At 37.9% G+C, this 16756-nt stretch overlaps 4 non-coding genes across 4 annotated transcripts; all 4 read right to left on the reverse strand.

Annotated features, from left to right (window-relative positions):
- Positions 1-5701: 5701 nt before the first annotated feature.
- On the reverse strand, positions 5702-5865 carry LOC129846043 (U1 spliceosomal RNA). Its single transcript, XR_008758167.1, has one exon. It is a non-coding gene; the product is annotated as a U1 spliceosomal RNA (small nuclear RNA).
- Positions 5866-6578: 713 nt separating this feature from the next.
- On the reverse strand, positions 6579-6697 carry LOC129846031 (5S ribosomal RNA). Its single transcript, XR_008758156.1, has one exon. It is a non-coding gene; the product is annotated as a 5S ribosomal RNA (ribosomal RNA).
- Positions 6698-6920: 223 nt separating this feature from the next.
- On the reverse strand, positions 6921-7084 carry LOC129846039 (U1 spliceosomal RNA). The gene has a single exon (XR_008758164.1). It is a non-coding gene; the product is annotated as a U1 spliceosomal RNA (small nuclear RNA).
- A 7646-nt stretch (positions 7085-14730) lies between these two features.
- LOC129846041 (U1 spliceosomal RNA) lies at positions 14731-14894 on the reverse strand. Its single transcript, XR_008758166.1, has one exon. It is a non-coding gene; the product is annotated as a U1 spliceosomal RNA (small nuclear RNA).
- Between the last annotated feature and the right edge of the window lie 1862 nt (positions 14895-16756).

Here is a 16756-nt window from a genome sequence, read left to right on the forward strand (position 1 = left end):
TAAAAAAGTGCATCAAATTTTCCACCCCCGTACCACAAATATCACATTCTCTTTTAATATCCCTATTTATTTGATGCAAAACCACATTTGTAAAAATCCTATTATGTTTCAATTTAAAATCATTGTCTTCACATTCTATAAAATTATATTTTACATTTACATTCTTCCATATTGATTTTACATCCATGTTTGGAAACACCCTAGACCACACTTTCTCCGCAGCAGGACTTTTTATCTCTTTTAAAATACATTTTCTATAAACCATTCTAACTTTTAGACCTGATAAAACATGTTTCTCCCCATTACTTTCATAATATAAAACTGGTAAAGCCCTAGATCTTTTAACCACCTCTTTGTTTATTAAAATCACCCACTCCCCGGGAATACATCCTAATATTTTCTTATACATATTCTCCACAGTAGTTTTACTTATTTCTTCATCTACTTCAACCACATTGTCATATATAGCCTGAAATGGAAGAAACCCAGGAATTACCTCATATGCTATGTCACCTATCTGCCTCATCCCAGCCCTCATAAAATAGTTACAAAACAACATCATATTATTGCACTTTATCTTTGGATTTAAAAATATCGGCTGATTTAAAATATTTTCTAAACTGGTACATTCATAATAAATATTTGGTAAAAACCGCCCCCAAGCCTCAAACACTTCTCTGTAAAACAAAGGTATATTACCTAACATTTCCTTCTTCATACTCATCAATAAACCATTGTCCCCCATCCTCCCAACCTCCTGCAAATACTCTTTAAAAAACCTTTTCCACCCATAATCCAATTCACCAAATAAATATTTCCGTACCATTTTTACTCTAATTGCTGTTTTCCTTACACTTAAATCTACCAACTTCAAACCCCCCTCCTCATAACCTGCAATCAAAGTTTTAAAAGCTATTCTCACCCCCTTCCCTTCCCATAAAAAATCAACTACAATTTTATTCATTTCAGATAAAACCCATTCTGGCATATCCAAAACATTCATTACATAAATAAATATTGACATCAACAATGAATTTATGACAATGACTTTCCCTTTTAATTTCAAAGACCTCCCCCTCCACATATTTACCACCTTTCTAACTTTATTTATTACACCACTCCATGTCAAATCCCTAGCTTCCAATTCTTTCACCCCTAAAAACACTCCTAATACCTTAAAATAATCTTTAACCACTTTAAAAGGAAAATTCCCCTCATTAATCTTCCCAATATACATTACTACTGACTTCTCCATGTTAACCTTTGCACCCGATGCTTGTCCATATACTTTAAAACACTCCATCACCCTTTTTACACTACCCTCATCTCTAACTGTTATAGTGGTATCATCTGCGTATTGATGTATCAAACTAAAACCTCCTTGCGGAGTCTCTACACAATTTATAAGATTATCTCTTTTAAGAAATGCTGCTAAAGGTTCTACCGATAAAACGAATAATAAAGCTGATAAAGGACAGCCCTGTCTCACAGATCTCTCAAGAATAAAAGAATCGGTTAAAACCCCATTACATTTCACCCTACTTTTTGCCTTCTTATATAATAATTTTATCCATCCTATTATTCTATTACCAAAACCATATTTATCCATTACCCTAAACATAAAATCATGTTCCACCCTATCAAAAGCTTTATTTAAATCTATGCTTAAAACAATCCCCCCCATCTTATCATGATTCATTTTATTTATCACATCTCTAATTGTATTAATTGTATCCGCAATATCTCTACCAGGCACACTATAATTCTGTGTAGGTGCTATAATATCATTTAAAACTTGCTTCATTCTATTTGCCAGTACCTTAGCTAAAATCTTATAATCCGAATTTAATAAACTAATTGGCCTATAATTCTCCAGTTTTAATTTACTCCCCTTATTTTTATATAAAATCGTTATCAGCCCTGTCACCATAGATTCAGAAATACTATCATTATCCTCCATATATTGATAAACTTCCAATAAAATAGGTGCTAAAAAACTGGCATATATTTTATAAAACTCTGCAATTATTCCATCTACTCCAGGACTCTTATTTACTTGTAAACCCTTAATCGCATCTATAACTTCATTCAATGTTATCTTCCCATCACACATTTGTTTATCCTCTTCCTTAATTTGCACATCCACACTATCCAATATCTCCTTTACACACCCCTCATCCACCTCCCCTTTCTTAAATAAATCCTTATAAAAATTCTGCACTGTTTCTAAAACCTCTACATAATCATTGACAACTTCACCCTTTATATTTTCGATCTCTCTAATATATGTTCTCCTCTGTTTATTCTTCTCTAAACCAAGAAAAAATGAAGTACATTTCTCCCCCTCCAAAACATACTTTGCCTTACTTCTTATAATTGCACCCTTACACTTATCTATTTCATATTTAGTCAATTGTGCTTTTAATTCCAAAAACTTTCCTATATTATAATTAGGTTCACTGTCACACTTCCTCATTTCTTTATCCAATTTAGCCCTCAACTCATTTTCTTCTCTTTTCATCCTACCTCTCTTTTTCCTTGCATATCCTATACTAAAAACTTTTATTTTTTCCTTAACCTTATCCCACCATGAACACTTATCATTCTCTTTCTGCTTATCCTCCATTTCACATGCTATCAAAGATTTAAGTTGTTTCCCATATTCCTCATCTCCCAAATCCCCTGCATTCATACACCATATTCCACCCCCTGTTCTTTCCTTATCTAATCCCACTGAAAATGTTAAACCTGCATGATCACTAAAAGTTGTAAAAACATACTTAATATCTTTCATAACATTTCTTAAACCTTCTTTTACTAAAACCAGATCTATCCTCGTTTGTTTTAAATACCCTAAAACCACCTGCCTTCTAGAAAATTCTCTTTTTTCTGGATTTTCCTCTCTCCATATATCAATTATTCCTTTTTCTAACATCATCTTCTTTAAAACCCCCCTAGATACATCATTTCTAAAAATAGCTCCTCTTGTCATATCCAGTCTATCCATTTTAACATTAAAATCTCCAACTACAATACAGTTCCCCTCACACCATTTCCCTATTTCTAAAAATAAATTTTTGCGCTCTATTTCAGTATTAGGCGCATAAATATTTATAATCCTAAAAACCCTATTCATATATTCAAAATCCAAAATTAAAATCCTCCCATTATTATCATTATATATCTTCTTCACATTTTCTACTACATCCTTCCTTAATAAAATTGCAACCCCACTTGAATTTCCCCTGCCATTGTTTACATAAATAAAATCCCTCCATATTTTTTTTACTTCTGAAACACATACATTATCCCAGTGCGTCTCTTGAATACATAAAATATCTGAATTCTTCATTTGTACTATTCTATTAAATTTTCCCATTGTTCTCAAACCATTTGCATTTATTGACATTATATTTACCATTCTAATAAATAATAAAATAAGAAAATATAATTTCATTATCCTCTACCTGTTATCCAGTTTCCTTCCTCTTCCACCCTTTCTCTCCCCCTCTTCCCCACGCTTTCCTCTTTCTGTATCCTTCCCTCGTTCTTTCAATCTTTTCCCCATCATCCGTGTCCGATATCTCCTCCAAGACCATGTTATCCAGCCAACTCAACTTCTTGACACCCACATCCGTTGTGCTCCCCGTGTTCATCTCCGTCTCTGGTATTGTCATCGTTGTGCTCCCCGTGTTCATCTCCGTCTCATGTATAGCCGTCGTTGTCGTTTCTGTTATTGTCATCAAACTCGAACCCCTCTCTGTTTCTTCACCCCCCGAGGTACTTGTTAGTGCTGTGCTTTCCCCCAAAACCTGTGAGTCCCCCGCGCTTCCCCCCAATCCACTCCCCCCCTCCTCCTGAAAACTCCCTCTTCTTATTTCCGAATCCATACTGCTCCCAATTTCATTCATCTTCTGGTCCTTCTTCTCCCTTCTTTCCTCCGTCTCTCCACTCTCCACCACATCCTCTCCTCCATCTTCTTCTCCTTCTTGCGACAATACAACTGCTTCCTCGAACAGTGCTTGACTCCCCTCTTCAGCCATAACCTCTCCACAGTTGCACTCCGCCAATCTCTTTCTGCATCCACCACAGAAATTCCTTTCCTTCTCTCCGACACATTCTCTCGCATAGTGGCCTTGATTGCCACACTTGAAACACTTAAATTCAGGGCAATCTTTAACTATGTGCCCGGGTTGAATACACTAACGACACACTCTGACCTGTTTGTCATGAATTACCCTGAAGTATTCTGCTCCCTCCAGCGTCTCAATTCTTGTGGAATATGGCAATGATGTTACTTTTTCTGTGAACTTGACCTTGCAAAATCGTGTCCCATCAACCACCTCCGTTCCTGGCCAAACTCTCCTCCTTATCTCCGAGACGGACGTTACGCCCCAGCTACTCAGCTTGCCCATTATCACACCATCTTCTACGTATACTGGGAGATTCATGAAAGACACCACCAATTCTTTCACATTCACATCTCTCGCCAGAATCCTGGTGTCCCTTATCCGTGGTCCATCCATTAGACGTTCTTTTCCTCTTTCGTTTCTCTTCGTAATTTCATACTTCTTCTCACCTTTCATTCGGCATCCCACCACCTCTCCACACACCTCCTTAATTGCTCGTAGTAGTTCCATTGTCGTCACCTTGTCTTCTCCTTCCAACTCAATTGCCACCGTGCATTCTTTGCCATATTTCATTCCTTCTTTATCTTCATTTTTCTTCCGTTGCGCATTTTCGTTGTCCTTGTCCATTCCGTTTGTCGTTTCCATGTTGTCCGTCATAGCAATTAAAAAAATCCGAAAAAAAACTCTCCCCCAAGCAGCAAAACTGCAAGGGGGGGAAGACTAACCAAACTTAAAAGTATTCAAATGCAAGAACAAAAATATTATTTTTCGAAATCCAAATAATTAACAAAAATAGCTCTCGAGCAAACACTCTCCAGCAAACACTTACTCACAGCTCAAACACTCGCACCTGTCGTCACTTCTCCAATCAGGATGGGCTTATTAAGGCTGGTATGGCCATAATCGAAGATACATATCTTGGCACACCATATAAAGTCAAAGTGAGTCTGATAAACAGACATTGCATTCTCACCAATTAGATAAGCAGCTTGAACTTTGGCTCACTCAAAAAGTGGAAGAAATTACATATACTGTAGCCATCACTTTTTAGCACAGATAGTTGGATGAAATACAAACAAACCTTGCAGACATTTCAAAGCGAGGGCACATATTTCAGCCTTGTGGGAAAAAACGGACAAATACAATGACTTCTGACAAATACATCATCAGCAACAGTTTCCCATGCAGCTATCCTACTAGCCACAATAAATACACAAAAGCTCTGGATGTTGAAAACCTATTGCATTGTTCTGTGCTAAGGAGGAACGCATGTATGGACAATTTCATATTGGAAGCGCATGACACATCATGACCGGGGGGGGGTTAGAGTGGCTTCTCAACTATCTCCTGATTGAAGTACCAGCGTGGCATAAATACAATGCTGCATTTCGCAACATAATGTTTCGACAAAATGGCAACAATATGTTGGTAAAAACAAATGTTTCCACCTTTCGATTGGTCCACAAAGTCTCCTTCACAACTGACTTCAAAGATCTCCATAAGCACGATCAATTGAGTCAAATCATCCTCAAGCCTCGAGCCAAGCAACAGTTTGTCAATAAACAAGACATCAGGGGAGAGCGCGGACGCAGTCCCCCACTACCATAAATTATGCAATCGAGATTTCCACATTTGGGAAATTCGCAGGGGTCAGCACAGCCGGCGTGCAATGGCTGAGACTCGCCCTGGGTGAACCGCCTTCTTGATCACGGTATCTCCCTTGCCAGGTAAGTATGAGTTACATTCATCGGTGGAGGGCAAGTCTCTCCAGTGACAACATTTTCGGCTGAAGGTAACCACTTTGTGTTCTGATCATACCACATCACATCGACCTCCGTTAAATGCCGTTTAGGAATGCACTTGCAGACAGAGTGGTGAAAAAGTAGTTTATTTTGTTTCCTAGATTATATCAGTGAACCACTAGATTCCCATCACGCAACACTGTAAAAAAATCACCAATAGCTTTTGAATATCTTAACCTGTCTTATATCACAAATGTATGCGATATGACGAAATACAATCACATTCAGACACACACACACACACAGACAAATGCATGAAATAAATTGATTAATTATCGATAACATCTCACATTCTCTTGTACTTTTGATTTACACCGTTAAAAGAAGGGTTGTAATTCCACCATGGAAAACTCAGTGCCATCAGACACCAGTCCAGTTCCACTCCTCACCAGCAGTATTTCCTTTAATCATTTGAACAGGGCGAGGGAGCACAAAGCACACACAAGCTGCATTCAGTAACCATATTCTTATTTGTCTTATAAATAAAAGGCAGTTGCTCCCTGGCAGCACAAGTAACTTTGATTGTATTAAAAGGGCATGGGAGACTAGCCCATAGAAGCTGCATTTAGTCAATTCAGCATCAAATGCTTACTACAAGGCAGCGATGCTGATGAAAAAATGCAAGAGGACACCCTAGTGGACAAAATGCTTACAGCACCTGGTATTCCCAGGCGGTATCCCATCCAAGTACTAACCAGGCCCGACCCTACTTTGCTTCCGAGATCAGACGAGATCGGGCGTATTCAGGCTGGTATGGCCGTCAGCGAAGGAACAACTCTTGGTACACCACATAAAGTCATGCATTTCGCAACATGATGTTTCCACAAAATGTCAACAATGTTTTGCTACAAATAAATGTTTCTACCTTTCAATTGGTCCACAAAGTGTCTTTCTCAACTGACTTCAAGGATCTCCATAAGCACGGGCAATCGACTCAAGTCATCCTCAAGCCTGGCGCCAAGCAACGGTTTGTCATTAAACAAGAGATCAGGGGAGAGCGCGGACGCAGTCCCCCACTACCATAAATTATGCAATCGAGATTTCCACATTTGGGAAATTCGCAAGGGTCAGCACAGCCGGAGTGCAATGGCTGAGCCTCGCCCTGGGTGAACCGCCTTCTTGATCACGGTATCTCCCTTGCCAGGTAAGTATGAGTTACACACATCGGTGGAGGGCAAGTCTCTCCAGTGACAACATTTTCGGCTGAAGGTAACCACTTTGTGTTCTGATCATACCACATCACATCGACCTGCGTTAACCTGTTGAGGATGGGGGCGCTGTTGTGACTATTTATGCTAATCGTGTAATTTTTGAAACGGCTTCCCACTAACGTTTACAAATACCTTAAGCTGTATTACAAAAGTACTTTGAAATGTTTTGGCAAAGTTTAGAGGTAATTTTTTTTAGATATTGTGTCGTGATTTTGTTCAAATTGAACGCTGTTTTTCCTGGTACAACGGCGCCAAATAAATGGACAATTTGGATATATATGGATGGAATTAATCGAACAAAAGGACCATTTGTGATGTTTATGGGACATATTGGAGTGCCAACAAAAGAATCTCGTCAAAGGTAATGCATGTTTTATATTTTATATTAGCGTTTTGAGTAGCGCTAGCATGGTTGAAATAGGCTACACTCTCTTGTTTACATTGGGCTATCATCAGATAATAGCATCTTATGCTTTCGCCGAAAAGCCTTTTTGAAATCTGACATGTTGGCTGGATTCACAACGAGTGTAGCTTTAATTTGATATTTTATATGTGTGATTTAATCAAGTTTAATTTTATATAATTTTTTTGAATTTGGCGCTCTACATTTTGACATGGCTGTTGGGACGCAAGCGTCCCATCTATCCCAGAGAGGTTAACCTACTGCCTCTATTTTTAAACAAGATGGTTAACATACCAATTGACATAGACTCAGGGATTTCCTTATTCTCTTCCATATACTGAAAAACCTTCAATAAAATGGGTGCCAAAATATCCACAAAAGCTTTATAGAATTAATTTGTTAAACAATCCAAACCTGGACTTTTATTTCCTTGAGTGTTCTCAATTGCTTTCTTGATTTCCACAATTGAAATATCTTCATCACACATCATTCTATCTGCCTGAGATACTTTGGCACTGATTTTCTCCAACACTTTTGCAACACACACTTTGTCCACATCATTCTTTTTATAAAGATTTCCGTAAAAGGATTCAACTGAATCTAAGATGTCAACAAAATCATTTACCTTTACACCTTTTTCATTTTCTAATTCTACAATATAACTCTTAAATTTCTTTCGTTTTTCAAGCCCCAGAAAAAAGGAAGTACATTTCTCTCCCTCCAAGGCATACTGTGCCTTTCTCCTAACAATAGCCCCTAAACTTTTTTTTTTTTCATAAAACCCTAGCTCTGCATGGATTTTCAAATAGTTCACAACATCATAGTCTGGATCAGCATCAGCCTTTTCAAGTTCATGTAACATCCTATTTCTAAGCATTTTTTCTTTCTGCTTATCTAAACGGTTACGATTTTTAGAGTACCTAATACTCCTGTTTTTTACTTTAACTTTCACTTCCTCCCACCATAAACACACATTCTCTTTTAACAGTACATTAGACATTTTATCCTCGATACATTCAACAATTTCCTTTATATAACTTTCATTCCTTTAACAGACTGGCATTTAAACACCAGACACCTCCCCCCATTATCCCCACAGCAAAACCTATCTGAAATGACATTACTGCATGATCACTGTATGCTGTAAAATTATATGTCATCTTCTGAACCTGCTGTACCACATCTACCTTTGCTAAACATAAATCAATTCTACTTTGTTTTAGTTCATTTAACACCACCTGCCTTCTCGAAAACTCTCTTCTATTTACATTTTCAGCCCTCCAAATATCTACAAGATTTTCCTTATTCATTAATTCCCGTAAAGCATTTCTAGACGAATCATGTCTGAAACTATCCCATCTCGAGACATCCATTCTAGTACACTTCACGTTAAAATCTCCTACTAGTATACAGTTCTCTGAACACAGTGTTCTTAGGTTATTAACCTGTCTAGGACTGGGGTGCCGCTAGCGGCACTCCCCCCCCACCCCCACTGAAAAACCAGTGCCGCGAAATTCAAAAAAAATATATTTTTTAAATATTTAACTTTCACACATTAAAGTCCAATACAGCTAATGAAAGACACAGATCTTGTGAATCCAGCCAACATGTCCGATTTTTAAAATGTTTTACAGGGAAGACACAATATGTAAAGATGTAAATCTATTAGCTAAAAACACATTAGCATAATCCACCATATTTTATTTGTCCACCAACACCAGTAGCTATCACCAATTCGGCTAAACTAAGATATTTATAGCCCCTAACCAAGAAAAAAACTCATCAGATGACAGTCTGATAACATATTTATGGTATGGGATAGGTTTTGTTAGAAAAATGTGCATATTTCAGGTAGCTGGCATAGTTTACAATTGCACCCACCGTCACAAATGGACTAGAATAATTACAATGAGCAACGTGTTTACCTAACTACTAATCATCAAACATTTCGTAAAAATACACAGCATACACTAATCGAAAGACACAGATCCTGTGAATACAGACAATATTTCAGATTTTCTAAGTGTCTTACAGCGAAAACACAATAAATCGTTATATTAGCATAGCACATAGCACATAGCAGCCCAGCATTGATTCTAGCCAAAGAGAGCGATAACGTAAACATCGCCAAAATATATTAATTTTTTCACTAACCTTCTCAGAATTCTTCAGATGACACTCCTGTAACATCACATTACAACATACATATACAGTTTGTTCGAAAATGTGCATATTTAGCCACCAAAATCATGGTTACACAATGACAAAAGTAGCCCAGCTGGTGAGAAAATGTTGGTGCGCCATATTAGACAGTGATCTACTCTTATACATAAATACTCATAAACGTGACTAAAAAATATAGGGTGGACAGCGATTGATAGACAATTGAATTCTTAATACAATCGCGGAATTACATTTTTTAAATTATCCTTTTCAATACAGTTTGCGCCAAGCGAAGCTACGTCAAAAAACATGGCGTCCTAAGCCACTAACATTTTTCGACAGAAACACGATTTATCATAATAAAAATGTCCTACTTTGAGCTGTTCTTCCATCAGTATCTTGGGCAAAGGATCCTTTCTTGGGTCTAATCGTCTTTTGGTGGAAAGCTGTCCTCTTGCCATGTGGAAATGCCAACTGCGTTCGGGATGAACTGGAAGCGTGCCCAGAGATTCACAGCGTCTCAGAAATAAATGTCCCAAAATCGCACTAAACGGATATAAATTGCTATAAAACGCTTTAAATTAACTACCTTATGATGTTTTTAACTCCTATAACGAGTCTTAACATGACCGGAGAAAGATTACTCCCAACACTAATGCTTGGAACAGGTGCGGGTCGGTGTCCTCCACGCGCATGACGCACCAAGAAAAGAGTTGCTAGCTACAGGGTTTTTTAATTTATAGTGCCTGTGAACGCGCAATCGACCCCATTCAAATCGTCATCACGTAAAGGCATCCAGGGGAAGACGTAAGCAGTGTCCGTATACTCATAGCAATAACAGTGGCCTTTTAACTGACTCCAGATCAGGGGCCAACATTTCTGAAATCTGACTCCATGTCAGGGAAATTGCTGTAGAATGGGTTCTGTTCCACTTAGAGACAGAATTTCAACTCCTATAGAAACTATAGACTGTTTTCTATCCAATAATAATAATAATATGCATATTGTACAATCAAGAATTTTGTGGGAAGCCGTTTCAAAAATTACACGATTAGCATAAATAGTGACAACAGCGCCCCTAGCCTTAACAGGTTTAAACATATCTCTCCTTTCCGCTTCAATATTCGAAGCATGAACATTAATTAGACGAAAAATGACATTTTGCATTTCAAACTCAATAACAATAACTCTTCCCTGATTATCTACATATACCTGCTTGACATTTTTAACCTGTCTAGGATCAGCGTGGCGCTAGCGGCACACCCCCCCCCCCCCACTGAAAAACCAGTGCCGCGAAATTCAAAAAATATATATTTTTAAAATATTTAACTTTCACACATTAAAGTCCAATACAGCTAATGAAAGACACAGATCTTGTGAATCCAGTCAACATTTCCGATTTTTAAAATGTTTTACAGGGAAGACACAATATGTAAAGATGTACATCTATTACCTAAAAACACATTAGCATAATCCACCATCTTTTATTTGTCCACCAACACCAGTAGCCATCACCAATTCGGCTAAACTAAGATATTTATAGCCCCTAACCAACAAAAAAACTCATTAGATGACAGTCTGATAACATATTTATGGTATGGGATAGGTTTTGTTAGAAAAAAGTGCATATTTCAGGTAGATGGCATAGTTTACAATTGCACCCACCATCACAAATGGACTAGAATAATTACAATGAGCAACGTGTTTACCTAACTACTAATCATCAAACATTTCGTAAAAATACACAGCATACACGAATCGAAAGACACAGATCCTGTGAATACAGACAATATTTCAGATTTTCTAAGTGTCTTACAGCGAAAACACAATAAATCGTTATATTAGCTTAGCACATAGCAATTAGCAGCCCAGCATTGATTCTAGCCAAAGTGAGCGATAAAAGTCAACATCGCCAAAAGATATTAATTTTTTCACTAACCTTCTCAGAATTCTTCCGATGACACTCCTGTAACATCACATTACAACATGCATATACAGTTTGATCGAAAATGTTTATATTTAGCCACCAAAATCATGGTTAGACAATGTGAAATGTAACTCAGCTGGTCAGAAAATGTCCTTGCGCCACTTAGACAGTGATCTACTCTTATACATAAATACTCATAAACGTGACTAAAAAATATAGGGTGGACAGGGATTGATAGACAATTTAATTCTTAATACAATTGCGTTATTACATTTTTTAATTTATCCTTACTTTTCAATACAGTTTGCGCCAAGCGAAGCTACGTCAAAAAACATGGCGTCCTAAGCCACTAAAATGTTTCGACAGAAACACGATTTATCATAATAAAAATGTCCTACCTTGAGCTGTTCTTCCATCAGTATCTTGGGCAAAGGATCCTTTCTTGGGAGAAATCGTCTTTTGGTGGAAAGCTGTCCTCTTGCCATGTGGAAATGTCAACTGCGTTCGGGATGAACTGAAAAGCGTGCCCAACTTTTCACATCGTTGCAAAAATAAATGTCCCAAAATCGCACTAAACGGATATAAATTGCTATAAAACGCTTTAAATTAACTACTTTATGATGTTTGTAACTCCTATAACGAGTGAAAAGATGACCGGAGAAATATAACAGGCTAAACTAACGCTTGGAACAGGAGAGGGTCGGTGTCTTCCACGCGCGTTACGCAGCAAGAAAAGACTTGCTAGCTAAAGGTTTTTTTCATTTGTAGGGCCTGTGAACGAGCAATCGACCCCGTTGGAATCGTCATCACGTAAAGGCATCCAGGGGAAGACGTAAGAAGTGTCCGTATAGTCATAGCAACGACAGTGCCCTTTTAAATGACTTCAGAAGAGTGGCCAACATTTCTCAAATCTGACTCCATGTCAGGGAAATTGCTGTAGAATGGGCTCTGTTCCACTTAGAGACAAAATTTCAACTCCTATAGAAACTATAGACTGTTTTCTATCCAATAATAATAATAATATGCATATTGTACGATCAAGGATTTTGTGGGAAGCCGTTTAAAAAATTAGCCAAATTAGCATAAGTAGTCTAAACAGCGCCCCCATCCCCAACAGGTTAACCACATCATTTTTTACCAAAATAGCCACTCCACATGTTTTATCACTTCCGTGACTACAAAAAATTAGCTCAGACCATTTGCTCTTAATTTCCAGCATTTTGGCGTCCGTCCAATTAGTCTCTTGAAAACACCACATGTCCGTTTCAACAGACACCAAAACCTGCTCCAATTTGTTCATATTTCTTAAACTGTTGCCATTTAGTGATGCAACTCTAATCATTGTTAATATATGCAGAAATATAGCCAAAAAGAAACATGTCATTTCAAAATAGACTTTTTATTTTTTCCAGATCCCGTCACCTCCTTAGCTTTCACTAATGCTCTCTTATTTCTAGCAAACCTCTGAAAATCCTCAATATCTATTTCTTCGTCTGACTCCTGACTTGTACTTGTAAGGGGAGCAACATCCAAGCCTTTTGTAAAACATCCTTTAACAGTGCTATCAACTCCAGTGGACCCAGCCCTCTCCTTGGTTTCATTTTCACACAGGTTTAAAGCTGGTTCAGGCACCTGAGAAGCACCTTGCACCATCTCTACCTGTGTATCCAATTCACCAATCATGTGCTGCTGCTCCACCTTTTCAGCAGCAGAGACCGGGACTGCGTCTCGAGTACTGCCAGAAGGCATTACATACTCTCCAAGCATATCTATAGCTGTCTCTAGAATCACCTGCGACACACTTTCCATATCACTCTCTTCCTCCCCCTCCATATTCTCACTCCTCTCAACCTCTTCTTCAGTAATGAGGTCCAGTGTTTGCAGAAATAAGACATCCTTTTCCTTCTTACATTTACATCTGTCTTTAGGTCTGTCACACCTTCTACACATATCACCGATGTTCGAACATTCTCTGGCATAATGTCCTTGAACCACATTTATGGCATACAAATTCTGGACATTCTTTCAGTATGTGTCCCGGTTGAATACATAGTCTACATACCTTAACTTGGTTATCGTGGATCACTCGGAAATATTCAAATCCTTCTACAGTATTGAATTTGGTTGAGTAAGGTAATGATTGCACACTGTCCGTAAACTTCACCTTACAAAATCTCGTCCCGTCCACAATGTCCGTTCCTGGCCACATCCTCCTCTTGATTGGTGTTGTTGCGTTCACATTCCATCCTTGTAATTTGTCATGTATTTCCTCATCCGTAATATATGCCGGCAGGTTCAAAAAGGACACCACGAGTTCATCATTTCCCAGTTCTTTCGCCATTATTTGACAGCTCTTTATTTTTAGCCCGTCTAGTAGTCTTTCTTTTCCTTTCGCGTGTGACATGGTTATTTCGTACTTATTTCTGTCCTTCATTCTACATCTCAATATCATTCCACATACTTCTTTTATTCCTCTCAGCAATTCCATCGTTGTTATTTTTTCTTCTCCAATAACTTCCACGTTCACCGTCAATTCTTTCTCATATTTTCTTCTCCTCAACTCTTCATTCAACGCTCTTTTTTCTCCATTGTCCATTCTCATTGTTGTTGTTATTCTTGATGTCGAAGCCATTGTATCCGTCCAATTATTTTACTTAGAATCCCCCAAACAGCTCACGCCGTTGGGGGATAAAAACGCAAATATTTACAAAGAAAATAAGCTACACTCCCCACACAAACTTCCAAACTTAAAGTATATAAAACAGCAAAACCAAAAACGATTTTCTCTCTACAAACAATCAAACACCTGCTGCTCACTCACTTCCTGAAACTTCCAAAAAGGGGCGTATTCAGGCTGGTATGGCCGTAAGCGAAGGAACAACTCTTGGTACACCACATAAAGTCATGCATTTCGCAACATGATGTTTCCACAAAATGTCAACAATGTTTTGCTACAAACAAATGTTTCTACCTTTCAATTGGTCCACAAAGTGTCTTTCTCAACTGACTTCAAAGATCTCCATAAGCACGGGCAATTGAGTCAAGTCATCCTCAAGCCTGGCGCCAAGCAACAGTTTGTCAATAAACAAGACATCAGGGGAGAGCGCGGACGCAGTCCCCCACTTCCATAAATTATGCAATCGAGATTTCCACATTTGGGAAATTCGCAGGGGTCAGCACAGCCGGAGTGCAATGGCTGAGCCTCGCCCTGGGTGAACCACCTTCTTGATCACGGTATCTCCCATGCCAGGTAAGTATGAGCTACATTCATCGGTGGAGGGCAAGTCTCTCCAGTGACAACATTTTCGGCTGAAGGTAACCACTTTGTGTTCTGATCATACCACATCACATCGACCTGCGTTAAATGCCGTTTAGGAATGCACTTGCAGACAGAGTGGTGAAAAAGTAGTTTATTTTGTTTCCTAGATTATATCAGTGAACCACTAGCTTCCCATCATGCAACACTGTAAAAAATATCACCAAAAGCTTTTGAATATCTTAACCTGTCTTATATCACAAATGTATGCGATATGACGAAATACAATCACATTCAGACACACACACACACACACAGACAAATGCATGAATTTTTTTTTTTTTATTATTTTTTTTTTTACCAAATCACATAACCACCAACAATCCTTCAACCAATTTCACTCCATGTACATCAGAAACAAAACCAATTTTCCAAAACACCAACAACACATATTACAAAAAAAAACAAAATCAACAATACATTACAACAAATAAAACATAATTACACCATCCTTATTCACTAATCAACTTAAAATACATAATCTAATAAACATTATACATACACCATTTCAGAAGTTAACCCTAAATCCCCCTCCTCCCTCCTCCATAGACACCAAAGTACTCCCCTTTATAAACATACTTTCAAATTTCTCTAGTTTTGCATTATACATTAATTCTACCTGCTTTCTTAAACCCGCTTTAAAGATTACCCAAACATTTACCTTTTTCCCTTCAAAATGTTTCATATTCCTTCTACAGTAAATTGCATACCTCACAAAACTCAAAACAAGATTCAACAGGTACACATTCACACCCAAACATTTCCCCACTACTCCAAATAATATTAATCTATCCCATTCAAAACTTTCTATAAACTCTTTTCTCCAGTGCCTCCACAACAAAAGTTTTACTTTATTGAAAAAATCTGTCAGACATGGACATTCAACAAATAAATGCATCAAAGACTCTGGCTTCATCATACACACATCACATTCCCGCCGTACATCGCGGTTTATCTGATGTAAAATAATATTTGTGTATATACGATTATGCCGTAACATAAAATCCATGTTCTCACAATTTCGTTTATTCCCAAACAAAACCAAATTCTCCCACATCAAAGAAACATCCAAATCAATAAACATTTTTCTCCACATCCTCTCAGCCGCAGGCCTCACACACACAGACTTCAACATACACTTGTACATTCTTTTCTGTGTTACTTTTGATAATAATTGTTTCCCCAATCCTTTACCCACATAGAGACTTGGCATCACATACAAGTCCTCATATTCCCCCTCCCCATTTATCACTTTTATCCACACACCCGGAATGCATAATTTAATTCTTTCGTATATCTTTAATATTACATTTCTCTCCACTGTATCATCAAACTCCCACACAGTATCTAGAATTGCCTGCCCCCTTAAAAAAACAGGTATTACCTCATAAAGAAAATCTTTTACCAATATTAACCCCGCCTTCATAAACAATTTGTTGTACAACACCTTCCCACCACTCTCTATTTTTGGATTCAAAAACACAGGTTGATTAAATATGTTGTCCTTATTTGTACATGTGTACTCAACCTGAGGAAGAAATTCCCCCCATGCCAAGAACACCTCCTTATAGAACTCAGGCAAACCCTCCAACATATCCTTCTTCCATGACATCCATAATCCACTTTCTTCACAACCCCCACTTCTGTACAAAAAATATTTAAAGAACCTTTTCCATCCATAATCTACCTCCCCATATAAGTATTTTTGCACAGTTTTTATTCTCATTGCTTTTCTCTTCACATCCAAATCCACCAATTTCAACCCCCCATCCTTTAAATCCGAGATAAGAGTTGCCCTTGCAAT

Source organism: Salvelinus fontinalis, unplaced genomic scaffold (genome assembly GCF_029448725.1).
Source record: "Salvelinus fontinalis isolate EN_2023a unplaced genomic scaffold, ASM2944872v1 scaffold_0434, whole genome shotgun sequence".
Taxonomy (NCBI): Eukaryota; Metazoa; Chordata; class Actinopteri; order Salmoniformes; family Salmonidae; genus Salvelinus; species Salvelinus fontinalis.